At 31.3% G+C, this 14726-nt stretch overlaps 1 long non-coding RNA gene across 1 annotated transcript; it reads right to left on the bottom strand.

Annotated features, from left to right (window-relative positions):
• Positions 1–6020: 6020 nt before the first annotated feature.
• LOC121231871 (uncharacterized) lies at positions 6021–7213 on the bottom strand. The gene is made up of 3 exons (XR_005929970.1): positions 6601–7213; positions 6370–6482; positions 6021–6079 (listed from the first exon to the last, which is right to left on the bottom strand). It is a non-coding gene; the product is annotated as an uncharacterized lncRNA (long non-coding RNA).
• Between the last annotated feature and the right edge of the window lie 7513 nt (positions 7214–14726).

Genomic DNA, 14726 nt, shown 5'->3' with positions numbered 1-14726 from the left:
TCATACAATCGAGTTATACACCCGAGTCTCAGGTCATGTGAGCTCAAATTTACCTATTTCTTGCTTAATTTCACACCCTTATGGCATATGTACCTACACACTTTCAATTACACATATGGGAAATACAATTCAACTTCAAACACACTTTAACATAATCACATATTCACTCTATGCATCAAGCATTTATCAACCTTGACAATTGAATGTATTCCATCACAATTCATTCCTAACTTATAGCTAGAAACACATCTAACACTATAAACATATATCCATTTCATTATAGACTTAAGTTGACTCATAGCATACCATTTACAGTATGACATTTCAAACACATTTAAGTAATAAATAAAAGTTCACAAGTTGTTCAATTGCATAACATATCACAACATACTTCTCAAAAGCTAGGCATTTCACAAGACAATACATAAGGTCCTAATACATGCCATATACCAAAACCAAGAAGTTAAGTCTGCCAAGGTTCCCGGATAGTGTGATTACTAGCGTGGACTTGATCTTCTTAGCCTTCAAAATGTAATCTAAAAATTAAGCAATTTAAAGGTAAGCTTGAATATAGCTTAGTAAGTTATTTTAGAAATTCTTAACCTTTTCGTTCCAACATAAATTCAATCATCTTAAGTTTAGAGATTTTCATTATACGCAGTTTATAACAATAATCACAACCAATTTAGTAGTTCAATATTCTCAATGAGCATTAGTTGATTGAACTTTTCACCAGTATAACGCAGTTTTATACTCATTTGAGCTTCACTCAGTATAACAGTAGAATTTGATTGATTTAAACATTAGTCATTAAAACAGTAATATTTACTTAGTTAAGCTCTATTTAGTATAACGGTATGATTTACTCGATTGAGCTTCATTCAGTATAATAATAAGATTTGGCTCAATAGAGCATACTTCCAATATATGAAGCAACGTTCATTAACAACATGTTAACAAAAATGTAAGTAGTTAAGGGTATAATTAAGCGTACGAATTTACCAGACTATTTTGCAGAAGATTCCAAAGTACAGAGATTACTCCGCGATTTTCCCTTTTTCACGATTATCAGAACGTTTTTTATCTAAAAATAATAATTTCATTCCATTGATTAGAATAACACATAATTTGGTCCATTGCATGCAATTGAGTCTCTTTTGATAAATTTACATATTTACCCCTCAATCTTTCATTTTATTCAATTTAATCTTTAAGTCCTAATCATGCAAATTATCCATTTTTCCTTAACACCCATGTTAGTCAATTGTTCCCTACCTTCATATCAACTCCTATTTGCAATAATTTCTTCTCAAGTACAAGCAATTTATCAGTTGAATCAATTTAGTCCCTAAATACCAAAAACACTAAAAATTACCTTACAAAATAGTCCACCTAAACAATAAGCTTTCATATTTCCATCATAAGCTGCAAAGAATAACTCAACTCATCAATGGAAACATTTATATACAGTTTCACAAATTGATCCTCAGGTTAGCTAAATCAAGTTAATACAAACTCAAAAACATAAAATTACTAAAAACGGACTAGAATTCACTTACAAATTGAAGCTTCAAAGCTTGGAAACTAAAACCGTAAGTTTTCACCCTTGCCATGAAGAAGATGAGATATTTCATCCCATGTCATCTTTTAATTTTCTAATTTTGTTTTGTATAGCTAGGTTTTTTTTTCTTCTGATTTTTACAAATTTCATAATTAATTTCCTAATTAACCATGCTTAAGCCTAATTAAACCATTTTTACTTAAGCCAATCATCATTTCAATCCACCAACTAATTTCCATGGTTTAATTATCCTTTTAACCCCTTTAATTTAACTTCTGAACCTTTGCATTTTTACTATTCAATCCTTTTTACTTATTAAACTATCCAAACAATTAAATTTCTCAACCAAAATTTAAGATGCTCTGGAGACCTCATAATTATACTAATTAAAATATATTCACAAAGTATTTCGTTGGAATTATGGTCTCAAAACCACTGTTTTCGACACCATTAAAAATCGAGCTATTACAATTATGATTAATTGATTTAAATATTGCTATTAAAGTTATGTTGTTTGATGAGGATACTATATGTATTCATAAAGTGAGATAAGCAGTCCTTAAAGATTTTTATCAAGTATTTGTCCCAAACCATATATTTGTGAAAAGCATGTTGTGTGATATTGATGTTTGCTAATATTGTGAAAAATATATACATGATTTGCATTTTAAACATGCCTATATGATTTCGAGTGTTTTGGCCATATCACATGCATGGGGTAGTATATGTGAAAACTGGGAGTATATGGCAGTTTATCTGCATTAATGTGACATTGTTCACGATTATGACTATATGGCAGTTTATCTACAACTCTGGTGGCTTGTCCACGAATTTGAATATATGGCAGTTTATTTGCGTTTGTGGCTCTGTTCACAATTTGGTGTGTTGATTGGACAAGTTTAAAGAAAACTCAGTTATGATGTTTAGCGGAGATGGGTAGGACTGTTTTCCAAAAGCTTGCATAATTTTTATGAAATATACATTGACACGATCATACATAATATATTTATGAAAATTGAGATATATGATTTTATGATTATTTATCATATATGTTTATAAAGGATGTGATTGAGTTTGTGTTCAACTCACACTGGGCTTAAAAGCTCACCCTATTAGTATTGAACTTTTCAGGTAACACTCAAACATAGGACTTGGATCAATACTTGGTGGAGCCTCTCGAAAAACTTTACATCCATGGATATTTATTGGATTTTTAACTATTTGGATTTTAGGTTGTGTTTTTGTTGACTTTTGGACTTTGGACTTTACCTTTATTTTGGTTGTGATTGATATTTTTATTTATTTATAACTAATTTGCATGCACGCAAAGTTATGGGTTTTTAAGTATCTTTGATAAATTAATTTTTTAAATTAATTATGTTTTTCTTAAATTATAAACAAAATCATAATTCCTAAATTTCCTAAACAGTTTTATGAAAATCTGCTGCGAGTTTTCTTTATAAAAACCATTTTTATAATTATAATGTAAAATCCCTAGTATTTAAATGTTTTCAAACAAACATTACAAATAAATGATGTTTTTCTTTTAAAAATAAATGTACTTTACTAAATATTTTTCGAAGAGATAAAATTAGTCAATCATAAAAAATTTTACATTTTCAAACTCAAAACCTCTATTTTGAAATAAACAAATAATTTCACGCGTCGTTAATGTAACTTCCAAGATTCAGCCATAACGTCTAGGCCAGGTTTGGGGTGTTACAAACTACACGTTAGTCTCAATGCATTATTGTTGTCCAAGCTCACAATAATACTTGACTAAGGACCTTTGAATAATAATCATATGTTTTTTAGGACTTTCTTACAATTCAGTTTATTTATATACACTAAAAAAGAAACTGAAATACTAATGATAATTTCTTATATTAATAAACAAGGTAAAACAAGTATTTAATTACAATCATCTCATGATTGGTCTTTGGGCATACTATAACAACATTGCTAGATGTCACTCATTACTTATAACATTAGAGATATTCTAGTATTACTACCAACGTTACAAGAGCATATAGGGTCAAACCCAATGGTTGAAGCGAACTGAATCCAATTAAAATTGGTTTAGCTGTCACATGAATTAAATTAATTACTAAATTAATTTAATTAGATAAATTTTGAACACCTTATATGTACAAACTTGTTGTACACAAATAGAGAACATAGTTAAATTTAATATATGAATTTGATTTATATAAAATATTAACTGAATATAGCTTACCGAAATTATTAATATAAATAGTTATAATAATAATAATTTCAATCAAAGATAAAAAAGACATGGAAGTTGATATTCTTTTTTATATTCTTTTAAAAAGAATATAAGCTTTTTAATATGTTTTCCATATGTTTCTCTAAAAAAATAAAAAGAGAATTATTCTCTTTTTATTAGGTCAGATTAATAAAAGGAATATAACCCCTTAGTGTGTTAGGGTACAAAAAAGAAGAAGCAAAAAGGGTCTAGTAATCGTTTTGAACATTCTCTCTGAAAAATTCAAAAGAGTTTTTGTTGTTCGTTTTGACTGGGTGGACTATGTAAAGGCAAGACGTTTTTTATTGTGGCTTGGAATCGACATTGCAAAAAGAAATCAAATCCTAAATGTATATCTTCAACTCTTTTTCAACCTAATTCATTCATCATTCATGGATCTATGGTTGATGATCGCCGGAATAATTTTTTCTGTTGTGTCACGAAGCTTACGGACGATCCAACATTAAAAACCAAATCTTTCCTTGTCAGATCCAATCCTATACATGCACCTTCTCTTTACCACACTTCTCACAGTAATCAAATAATCTGAAGAAGTAAATGGAACAATACAACACATGTATTTTCTCATTATCACACTTCTTATCTTTAATAGATCAACTGTGGATCATCTCATACATATATATCACAATTATATCGTAAATAATTATTAAACAGATATATAAAGGGATGGACAATAAAATAAAATTTTTAGCCAAGGATTCCATAGTTATATTTTTTGAAAATAAATGAAAAACCAAAAAAAATTACATAGCTTTTCACCACAAGACATTCATTGTGTCTTCGACAGATATCATCCCATCTTCTTCTCAGCATGAACTCCTTTCTGGAAAAATTACATTTATATCCTATATCCATTTTTGACTCATAAGAATTCTGTAAATAAAACATAATCCTACGTGGAGATGATAGTTTACGGTCTATTTCCTAAGAACCACAACCTTGGCAAAAATAATAATTATATAAAAATATATAATATTACATTCATTCACAAAGATTCCTCTAAACATGCGAATAATTACAAAAATGCCACATCTTATCGAATATTAATCAAGCAAGATGAAGAGAGAGATTCAGTCTCTATTTGAATTATAAACATAGCACAATCTGGCTTTGATATCAATTGTTAGAAAAAACTTGGTTTGAAAACGGTTTTCTTGTATAGCGAAAAATTAAAATTTTGAAAATCGACCTAGTTTGTGATATTTATAGCAATAAACCTTAATTGAATTCGTACATGTGTTTTTAGCTTAGCAAACGTTCGTTGTTTCTGAATTTCAACCAAATGATCTTCTCTGCTATTCTCGTGCCACAAACTACTTCGAGTGTGGGCTTGAACCAATTGAATCGAAACACAGAACTAGAAAAAATTTTCTCTTTTTGAGGTGAAAACAAAAATTCTTTCTTCTTAATAGAAACAGGTAAAATTGTTATTCAGAAAAAATATATGTAATATTTGGGAATAAATTGTAACAACCCAAACCCGGCTCAGACGTTACGACCGAATCCGGCGTGTCACATTGAAGTGTTTTTCGAAAACCATGTTTTCATTGAAAACCCTTCTTGATGTTTAGAAACTTTTACCGTTTAAACTTGAATAAAACCTTAGCCTTATTTTTTTTTCCAAAACGTGATTCATTGTAATAATCAAAACATTGTTAACAACCTTGTAAAATCTTATGGGAAACTTTGAAAACTTGTAAACCTTTGTAGTGGCAGAAACATGTTATTTTAAAAAAACAGTTAAGTATCGAAAAAAATCAAACCTTCTTTGTCATGGCTTAAAGTGAATGGATACTACGCACCAGGTAGGATTCAAGAAAAGAGGAGGTGAGTCAATTAGACTGCTTAAGTACCTAGCTCTTCCATGATCCAATCCTAGACATGCATACATCCATTGCCACACTTTAAGCTTATTACTTGTCCACGAACAACAAATTAAGTTTAAGTCTATTTAAAATATTTATTTCCTTTGAAAACATTTACGTTGCGGAAGCTTTGCTCGGTTATCGTGATATTTTAAAAATAAGTGACTTTTATAAAACGCGCCCTAGAGCTAACCAATTTAATAACCCAAAATATTAAAAATAATAAAAAGAGCGGCCTTATTACAACTTAATCCAGAAAATAATCAAAATAATAAATGCGAAACTTATTTTAAAGAAAACAGAAACTTAATCTTCGTGGCCACTCTGAATCCCGCCCAGCTCCAAGTCCATCGATCTAAGGCTCACCTACAAAGATGGGAAAAAGGGGGGTGAGTTTGGAAAACTCAATGTGTAAAGTATCCCAACCAGAGCCCAAATCAGTTCAAGCTTTACTGGGCCTAAACCCTAAAACCCTAAAGCCCAAATATACCGAAGTGCACGAAATTACGCACTCTGCAATCATACTGGTTGCGATTATCAAAATTAACAACCAAACCACCTAACAAGCGCTCGCACGCTCGCAAGTTCATAAATGCCGACTTTTCAGCTTTTCGGCTTTTACCGATCTAGTCTATGAGTGGGTGTCGTTTACACACCTGTTTTATGACGATTCGCTAACGAGATCTCCCCCACGATTAACCTTGTTGATCTTACTAGCCTCCAAATAGATCTTGATCGCTAGCCTTCGATGCGCACATATATAAAAAAACTGAATGAAAAATACTTAATTTTAATCTTGGCAAAAATCGATAGTCTCCCTAAAGTATTTAGGGGTTTTCAGCCTATCCTCGAATTACTAGATAAAAAAATAAGATCTGAATGCTTACCACCAAAGAAGTTCTTGTCAGAAGTGTTTCCAACACTTTTCAAATCTTAGATCCACTGTGAATCTATCTTAATTGCAAGTAGGAAATAGATCTAAAAATTAATTCTCGAATCACTAAAGTATGGATGTTTCAGATTTTAGTATAATGAAAAAGAGAAAATAGAAAAATAGAAAAGAGGAAATGACAGTACAGATTCGGTTTTGAAGGAAATTAAAGAAGGAAGAGATGAGATAAAAGAAAAGAAAGAAAAGAAGAGTAAAAGAAGATAGGTTCGGTTATTATCGATGAAGGAAAGATGAACAAAAAGAGAATAATTCATAAAAGCCAAAATTAAAAGAATAAAATACGGTACTCAATGCTTAATAAAAATTCTTTCTAATTTCAAATTCCCTTGCTTTGCTCCATGAATTAGGCATTTGAAATTTATCCAACCACCTAGCAGCCTTATCCACCATTTGACCGCTTCAGCCTACTGCCTGGGAAGAGTTTCGGTCAAACTCTGACTCTCCCCCACGTGAGCAGCAAAAATCCAAGCCTTCTGTGCGCGAGGTGAGGCTCGAACCCCAGACCTCCGTCTCCCCTTGTGCCTTCGCCCCTGCTGCTGGCCACTGCACCATGCTTCTCTCTGTACTTATATACGGTCACAACTGATTATAAACCTTACCTGCTGAAGCTCCAGTTACTTGCGAAACAAAAAGGAAAATTTTGGTTGCTGTACATCTCGAACCTGCGACCCCTTAAACACACACACACATTGCTTGCCACTGCGCCACAGGCTCTCCTTGTGTCAAACTTGATTCGCAACTTCCTTTAAGGCCTATTCCAACCGCAACCTGCATACTAAAAAAAAACCCAATTTGCGCGCGCCGTGCCTTGAACCCAGGCACTTCCCACGGCTTCCTAGCGTGCTTAGCCACTAGGCCAGATGCTTGCTTCTGACATGAATTAACCCTTGGTTTTTCTAAAATAAAAACTCACATTTGCGCACGCAGGGAATCGAACCCCTGCTCCCTTCCTACTGCTTAACACGCCTAACAACTAGGCCAGATTCCTCCTTATGTCCAGTTTTAGCCCAACTTATTAATAAACCTTAATGCCCAGATCCCCTAAAGGAGCAAAAATAATAATTTTTGCTAAAGTCTTGGTCCAAAATTTTCCCACACTTTAAATACATTGTAATTTATTTAAAAACTAAAATAATAATAATAACCATAATAATGAAAATTTCAAATACGATAATATATATATTTTCCTAATAATAATTATAATTTCCATAACTCAATAAAAATAGATACAGTAAAATTTTCTAATAATATGTTAATTTAAACACTAAATTAACAACAATAATTTTATAAATATATTTGTATCTAATAATTATAATGATAATAATTTTCATAAAAATTAAAATATTAGTAATAACATAAATATTTTATCAATATATATATATTTTTTAAACACTAGTAATATTTAAAACTTCTCAATATTCAGGTTTTCTTCTATCCGAATCCCAGACTCAAAGCCCAACTCTTCTAGACCCAATTTTTGGGGCATTACATAAATTCTCTCTATTTTTTGGCAGGATAACAATATCTCAAAGTTCTATCAATAGCTCTACTAGTGTCATCTATTTATAGGAAGAGAAGGTAGAACCCTTGTTGAGTTGTAGTGGTTTATTTCAAATAGAAAAACAACATCTTACCTGGAATAGGACTAGGGTGGATGGCACACCCTAGTATTCCTACTAGGGTTGTCGTCCCTTTCATGTCCATGAGGGGTTTTTGGGCCGCTCTCACATCGGGTCCAATTATGAGTACTTCCTGGGCCTTTTTTACCCAATACTTTGTAATGTGATCCAACCCAATTCAGGTTTTCAATTTCCCAAAATAAAATTTAATATTTATATATAAAACAATTTTCTCATTCCTATTTTACCCTCAGCAAAACTTTTTCGATCTTACCCCTAGTAAAATTTTGACCATTTTACCCCTGGTAAAATTTCGAGCAAATATGTTTAATATTTTATAACTCAACATGTTCACTATCACCAAATGGTTTATTTTTATTTTCAAGCTTTAAAACAAAGCAGCATCATAAACTCATTCTTCCGATCAATTTTTAAGTAATCCATATAGGATTGAAAATGAAGCATTTCCATTTCTATTTCCATTTTTGGAAACCTACATTCATTTCCAAATGATTTCATTTCTCCATTTTAGAGAAAACCATAATCATTCCTAAAATTTTCACATTTCTTTTTTCGTATTCATTTTGTTCATTTCTATTCAAACATGCAATTCATTTCTAGTTTCAACAAGCTAGCGTAGGAACCGATTGGACATATGTAGTTGAGGTTCAATGATTTATGATTAAGTTCCGGCTTTTCACCTATTAATTATAAATTTATTTAGTTACAAAGTATTCTATTATAGTATCGTGACTGAGCTCTCCCCAACGACATACCATTACGAAAGTAATTATTCAATGCTCGTCTAATGACCTTGTCATAAGTGAGTTACCCTCATTGGATATCCTTGATCTCTTTGGGATAATATTTGTTCTCTTAATATGATCTTATTTTATCTCATGGTAACCATTACATCTTCCTTTATGAAAAGTGAATCACTATCAAATAGTGATTAAGTCATCCATCACAAAGACGGACGACTCATGGCCACCTTTACTTTTCATCAACCATGTAATGCCAATGAGAGGATATCATTTACCCATGTTTTAGTATATGAATTTTATTGTTGTGAATGACGCTACATACTACAGAAGTCATACACCCAAGCACCAACTTTCTGTTCCTTATAAATTTGAACTCAGGTTTTTACTTACATCAAAGTGTACGAGTCACGCATACATAGTCTACCATCCACTCTGGATTTAGCTATGTCACACTATGAACGTCACAAGTGAATAAATCCATAAACAGATTTAGGATCTATTCTGTTTAGGTCTTGTTTGATGTCCTTTTAGTTCAGTCAATCACATCTATGTCTCTATCTTCTAGGAGTCATCCGCTCCGATGTCCAAGACAAGGCATCTCCTTAATTGGACTTGATAGACAACATATTAGTATTTTAATCGATTTGCTCATTTTCGATTAGAACATGTTTAGGTTTTTCTACCAATACAGTTGTCTTTTTATACTATGATTTGACCACGTAATACCGCTTAGTATTAGTAAAACATTTAGACAACCAATGAGCAATATTTGTTTCCATTTTGCTTTGCGTGCAAAAACCATGTAAGGATAATTATACAAAGTATATTAATATAATCAATGAATTTGTTTTATTAATCACTCTGTTAGAAAAAATTAAAATTATACAAACTAATATACTACACTCATTGCACTAGATCCAACAAACCATTGATAAACGAGGTTCCAAAACCATTGTTTTTGGTACCTCTAAAATTGGGTTTGTAACAGCCCATTTTCAGTAGTGTCGAAAACAATGGTTTCGGGACCAAAAATTCGACGAGTAAGCCGTAATAGTTATTATTTAATTTATATGAATCAACTATAGTTTATATTGAATATTGATTTGATAAATTTTAGCTTGTTTGACAAATAGTTAGGTGTGAGTGGTTAGTCCCAAAAGTCAAATGGTTTCGAATGAGTTATCAGAACCTCATTTCTATAAACCAAGTTTGTAAATATTTTTTAAATATTTACAGAGATACTATTTTGATCTGTGAAGGTTCGGCTAGGAAATTTTAATGTTTGGTTGGTTAATTAAAGAAAAAGGACTAAATCGTAAAAGATATAAAATTTAATCGCTATTGAATTTTAATGATTAAATGGCTTAACTAGCATAAGTGGAAGGATTTATATGGAAAATATACCATTTTTAATAAAGTGGACGGTTAGTGCTTGTCTTTAGGTAAACTTTTATGTTAATTTTATAATTAATAAAATAATATATTAAGATTAAAATAATAAAATAGTTTCATCTTCTTCAGTTCTTCCTTCCACAAATCGAAACCACCAAAAGTTTAAATAAGCCGTAGCTCTTCTTCAAGCCTGGCATTCAACTATTGCATGTAAGTCCTCGAGTTATCAGTTTTTCGTAAATTTTATGTTTTTGAGATCGTTGTAGCTTAATCTAGCTAACCCGAGGACTATTTTGTTGAACTGTTAAAATTTTTTAAACTTTCCATTGATGAATTCTAGGAGTTCTTGAGATTAAATGATGATTTTGTAATCGTGGTTGTTGTTTATGACTATTTTGTAAAGGAAATTTTGTTAGTTTTGAACCTAGGGACTAATTTGAAATTATGTAAAACTTTAACATCTTAATTATGAAGAATTTGGATGTTTAAAGGTTGTTTTGGGGTGTTATTAAATTCAGTTGGAAGTATTATGGGTTAAAAGTGAAAATTTAAATAGTTTTGGTGTTAAGGACTAAATTGAATAAAGTATAAGAATAGTTTTGATGTTAAGGACTAAATTGAATAAAGTATAAAAGGTTATAGGGAAATTTTGTAAAAATGAAATTTAAGGGGTAGATTCATAGAAATAAGTTTGTAATGTGTTTGAATTTGATAAATTGAATTTAATCATTATATAGATCAAGAATTGAATCGTACAGAAGATAATCGAGGAAAAGAAAAAATTACAGATTAGTCCCTAAGAGTCAACCGAAAGAAAAACTTAGGTAAGTTCATAGTATAAATGAATGAGGTTATATATATATGTATTTATTTATTATTTATACTATTTTGAATTAGTTTAAACTGAAATATTGTTGAATATTTAACATTGGAATGTTAATTATGATTTGGTTACAAATAAGTATAGTTGAGTATGTATTTATTTGAGAAATTGTTGTGAATATGAATTATAAAATCTTGAAATGAATGTAATGGATATACAATATGTGTACGAATATTGTAGAAGTGCCTTTAATTTGTAAATTTTGATGAGTTCAGTTAAAATGCTCTCTTCAACGTAGTAAACGATTAGGATACGATTGACATGCCAATAGGGTTAGTATACGTTCTTATACGGGTTTGCACTTTGGTGCCTCTATATTGCACTTTAGTGCCTCTGTTAGCATTTTGATACTCTCTGGTGTTTGGGAGAAACTCGAGTATTCGAGGCTTGTTGCTATAGTTTATCGGGCCATGAAATTATATTGATAAACATTAAAGAATTATTTGATAAATATGAATTATATTTTCTAAAATGTTGTATCAAGATTGATCAAGCAAGCATGTTATTATATAGCTTTGATATGATGAAAATTTGAGATGCTTGTATATATATAAATCTATGAGTTGATTTGGTTTGAACCATTGTGGAATATCAATTATGTGATGAAATGTTTCAACACTAATGTTATGTGATCTTGAAAATGGTTTTCAGGGTAAAATAATTTTAAGTTCTTTAGTATTCATATGTTAAGTGAGGTAAGTTAATGTGAATTTTAGCTATGGCCTTACAAAGCTTCTTATGTTTACTCGTTTCGTTCTTGTTTTCTGTAGTTACATTTCCGGAACTGGTCAGACGGATCAACTTCAGAGCTCACACTATCTAGTCATTTTTATGTAGCTTTTGTTTTGTTTATTTTGGTTTGTGGTGTGTATATAGGATTTGAAGTTGTTAAGGTTAATGTTTTAGTTGAAATTTGTAATTAAGTGTATGTGGTAATGAAGTGCTAAGTTATGTTTCATGTTGATCTTATTTGGTATGGTAATGCTTTATGTTTTTTTCAATGATAGGAATTGTTTTGGTTTTGGTATCTCTTTAGCGATTGAAAATATGGAATGGCTAATATGGTAGATAACTTATGGTAATGTAAATGATTGATTTGCTTTTGGTAAGTGATTGGTTAATTGTATTTGGCATTTGGTGTTTGGAAACCTTGTTGTTGATTGAATAACATACATATGATGATATTTTAGTTGAATTGCTTATAGTATATGCAAAAAATTGTGGTGCCAATGAGGGTTAGGCACATAAATTGTATGATTTTGGTTTGTTTCTGGTGTGTTTATATGTGTTTTTTAATAGGTGATTTTGGTTGAAAATGGTTTTGTTTGGTGTCTAAGTAATGGCGGTTTTTTTGGCTTGGAAATAAAGTCATTTGACTACACATGGCTTGAGACACAGTATGGCACACGGTTATATGCCACACACTTCCGTGTGTCTTATTGATTTTTAGGTGCAGAGTAGTCCACACAGTCATAGAGGGTTACACAGTTTGGCAACATGGCTGTATGACCCTGAACTACAAGGTCATAGAGAGTTACACAGCCTAATGACACGACCGTGTGAACCTGAGTTACATGGGCACAGTTTGTTCCACGGTTTGGCCACACGGCCATGTCCCTGAGCCACACTGCGTAGGCTTTGTCACACGACCTAGGCTCTGTTACACGACCTAGGCTCTATGAGTACAGACATCGTTCCCACAAAGAGTAAAAGTATTAGTAATTACCATCTTTCTATTATTTAGTCGATAAATTGGAGTGATTGATTAAATACTAAAATTAACTAATTAAATTAACTAAAGAACACAACAAAGAACAAATCAGGTGAATTATCAAGTAAACAACCAAGAAGCGAAACAATACCCATGGAAGAATTCACCTAGACTTTATCTATCATTATCAATCTATATTACGCAATTTCTTCACTTAGTATCTTAATCCATAGAAATCCCTAAATTATACTAATATCTCTCTTCAAGACTAACAGCTACTGACTCTAGGTTGATTAATTAAAATTTCTTTCTAATTAAAACCCCTATTATCGTATTAACTCGATCTATGGATTCCCTTATTAGATTTGACTCTAATCTAGTAGATTTATGTTGTCCTATTTTTAGTATTGCATGTAACTCCACTCAATTATGCTAGATCTACTCTTAAACAAGGTCTATTTCTCTTCTGATTCAAGCACATCAAACATGGATTAATACTCTAGAAATATTAAACCAAGAATTAAGCACACATAATTGAAAACAAGATCCAAGTATTTATTGTGTAAAAATAGAAATCAAATAACAAAATCCATCCTAGGGTTCATCTCCGTAGGTATTTAGAAAATTAGTTCATAATTACAAATAAAAACATCTCAAAGGCAGTATTACCACAAGAAATAAAGAAACTCATAATAAACTTCAAAGAAATCAAAAGGACATCTTCAATCTTGATGGAAATCTGCTTCAGAGTCGGCTTTAATGGTGTTTTTCAAGTTGTTTTCTTCAATATTCTCTAACGGCTCTCTCCCCTCTTCTTATATTTGGTATGTATAGGTCTTAGAAGATCCGAAAAACCTAAAAATTGCATTTTTCTGAGTTTATAGAGTGCAGTTCGTGATTTTTAAACAGTCTAGCACATGGCTGTGTAGCAGTCGGTGTAGCTCACACGGCAGTGTACCCAACCCATGTGGGAGGATCTAGCCCATGTAGCCCCTGTACCTTGCTCTAATTTTTTGGTTTTTGCTTGTTTTTTGCTCCTTTTACTCCCAAATGATCTCCTAAGTAAAAAAACATGAATTTAAAGGATTAGGACCATAAAATTCACCATTTTACATCAAATAATCATCTAAAAACGCATTAAGAATGAGATTAAAACATGTTACTTTTAGCACTTATCAAATTTCTCCACACTTAAGGGTTTGCTTATCCCCTAGCAAAATTCTCAACCCACATTCAAGTTAACTTTTCCAAATTTGTCATCTTCATCAATAATGTTTCAAGATAATTTACAAACAATCATGCATTGGAAACTCAACGAAAAGGACTTTGAAGATTCAAGTAGTCCAAGTTGAAATTTTTTAAAACACAAAACATAAGTGCCTCCTCTTATCTGAATAATTACCTTAAATTTAAAATCAACAAGAATTGACATCCTCACTAAAGATTCAGTCAGAGCACTTAAAGTGTTTAAGGTTCAAGTAATATGCACTCAATAGTTGGACAAGAAATGTCATTACCATAGGCTTGCTTGAAAATCAAATCTCCACCATTATAAAATGAGATGACACACTAATCTAGAGGGTTTTAAAAGGTTGTAACGGAGCTTAGGCTAAAGGTGTGGAAAAGGTCAAAAAAGTCTATTAAAATCGAAAATTGAGTTGATAAGTTGCCAAACTAGAAAAAAAAATCAAA

Source organism: Gossypium hirsutum, chromosome A07 (genome assembly GCF_007990345.1).
Source record: "Gossypium hirsutum isolate 1008001.06 chromosome A07, Gossypium_hirsutum_v2.1, whole genome shotgun sequence".
In the NCBI taxonomy this organism is placed as follows: domain Eukaryota; kingdom Viridiplantae; phylum Streptophyta; class Magnoliopsida; order Malvales; family Malvaceae; genus Gossypium; species Gossypium hirsutum.
This window is presented reverse-complemented; position numbering and strand designations above follow the sequence as displayed.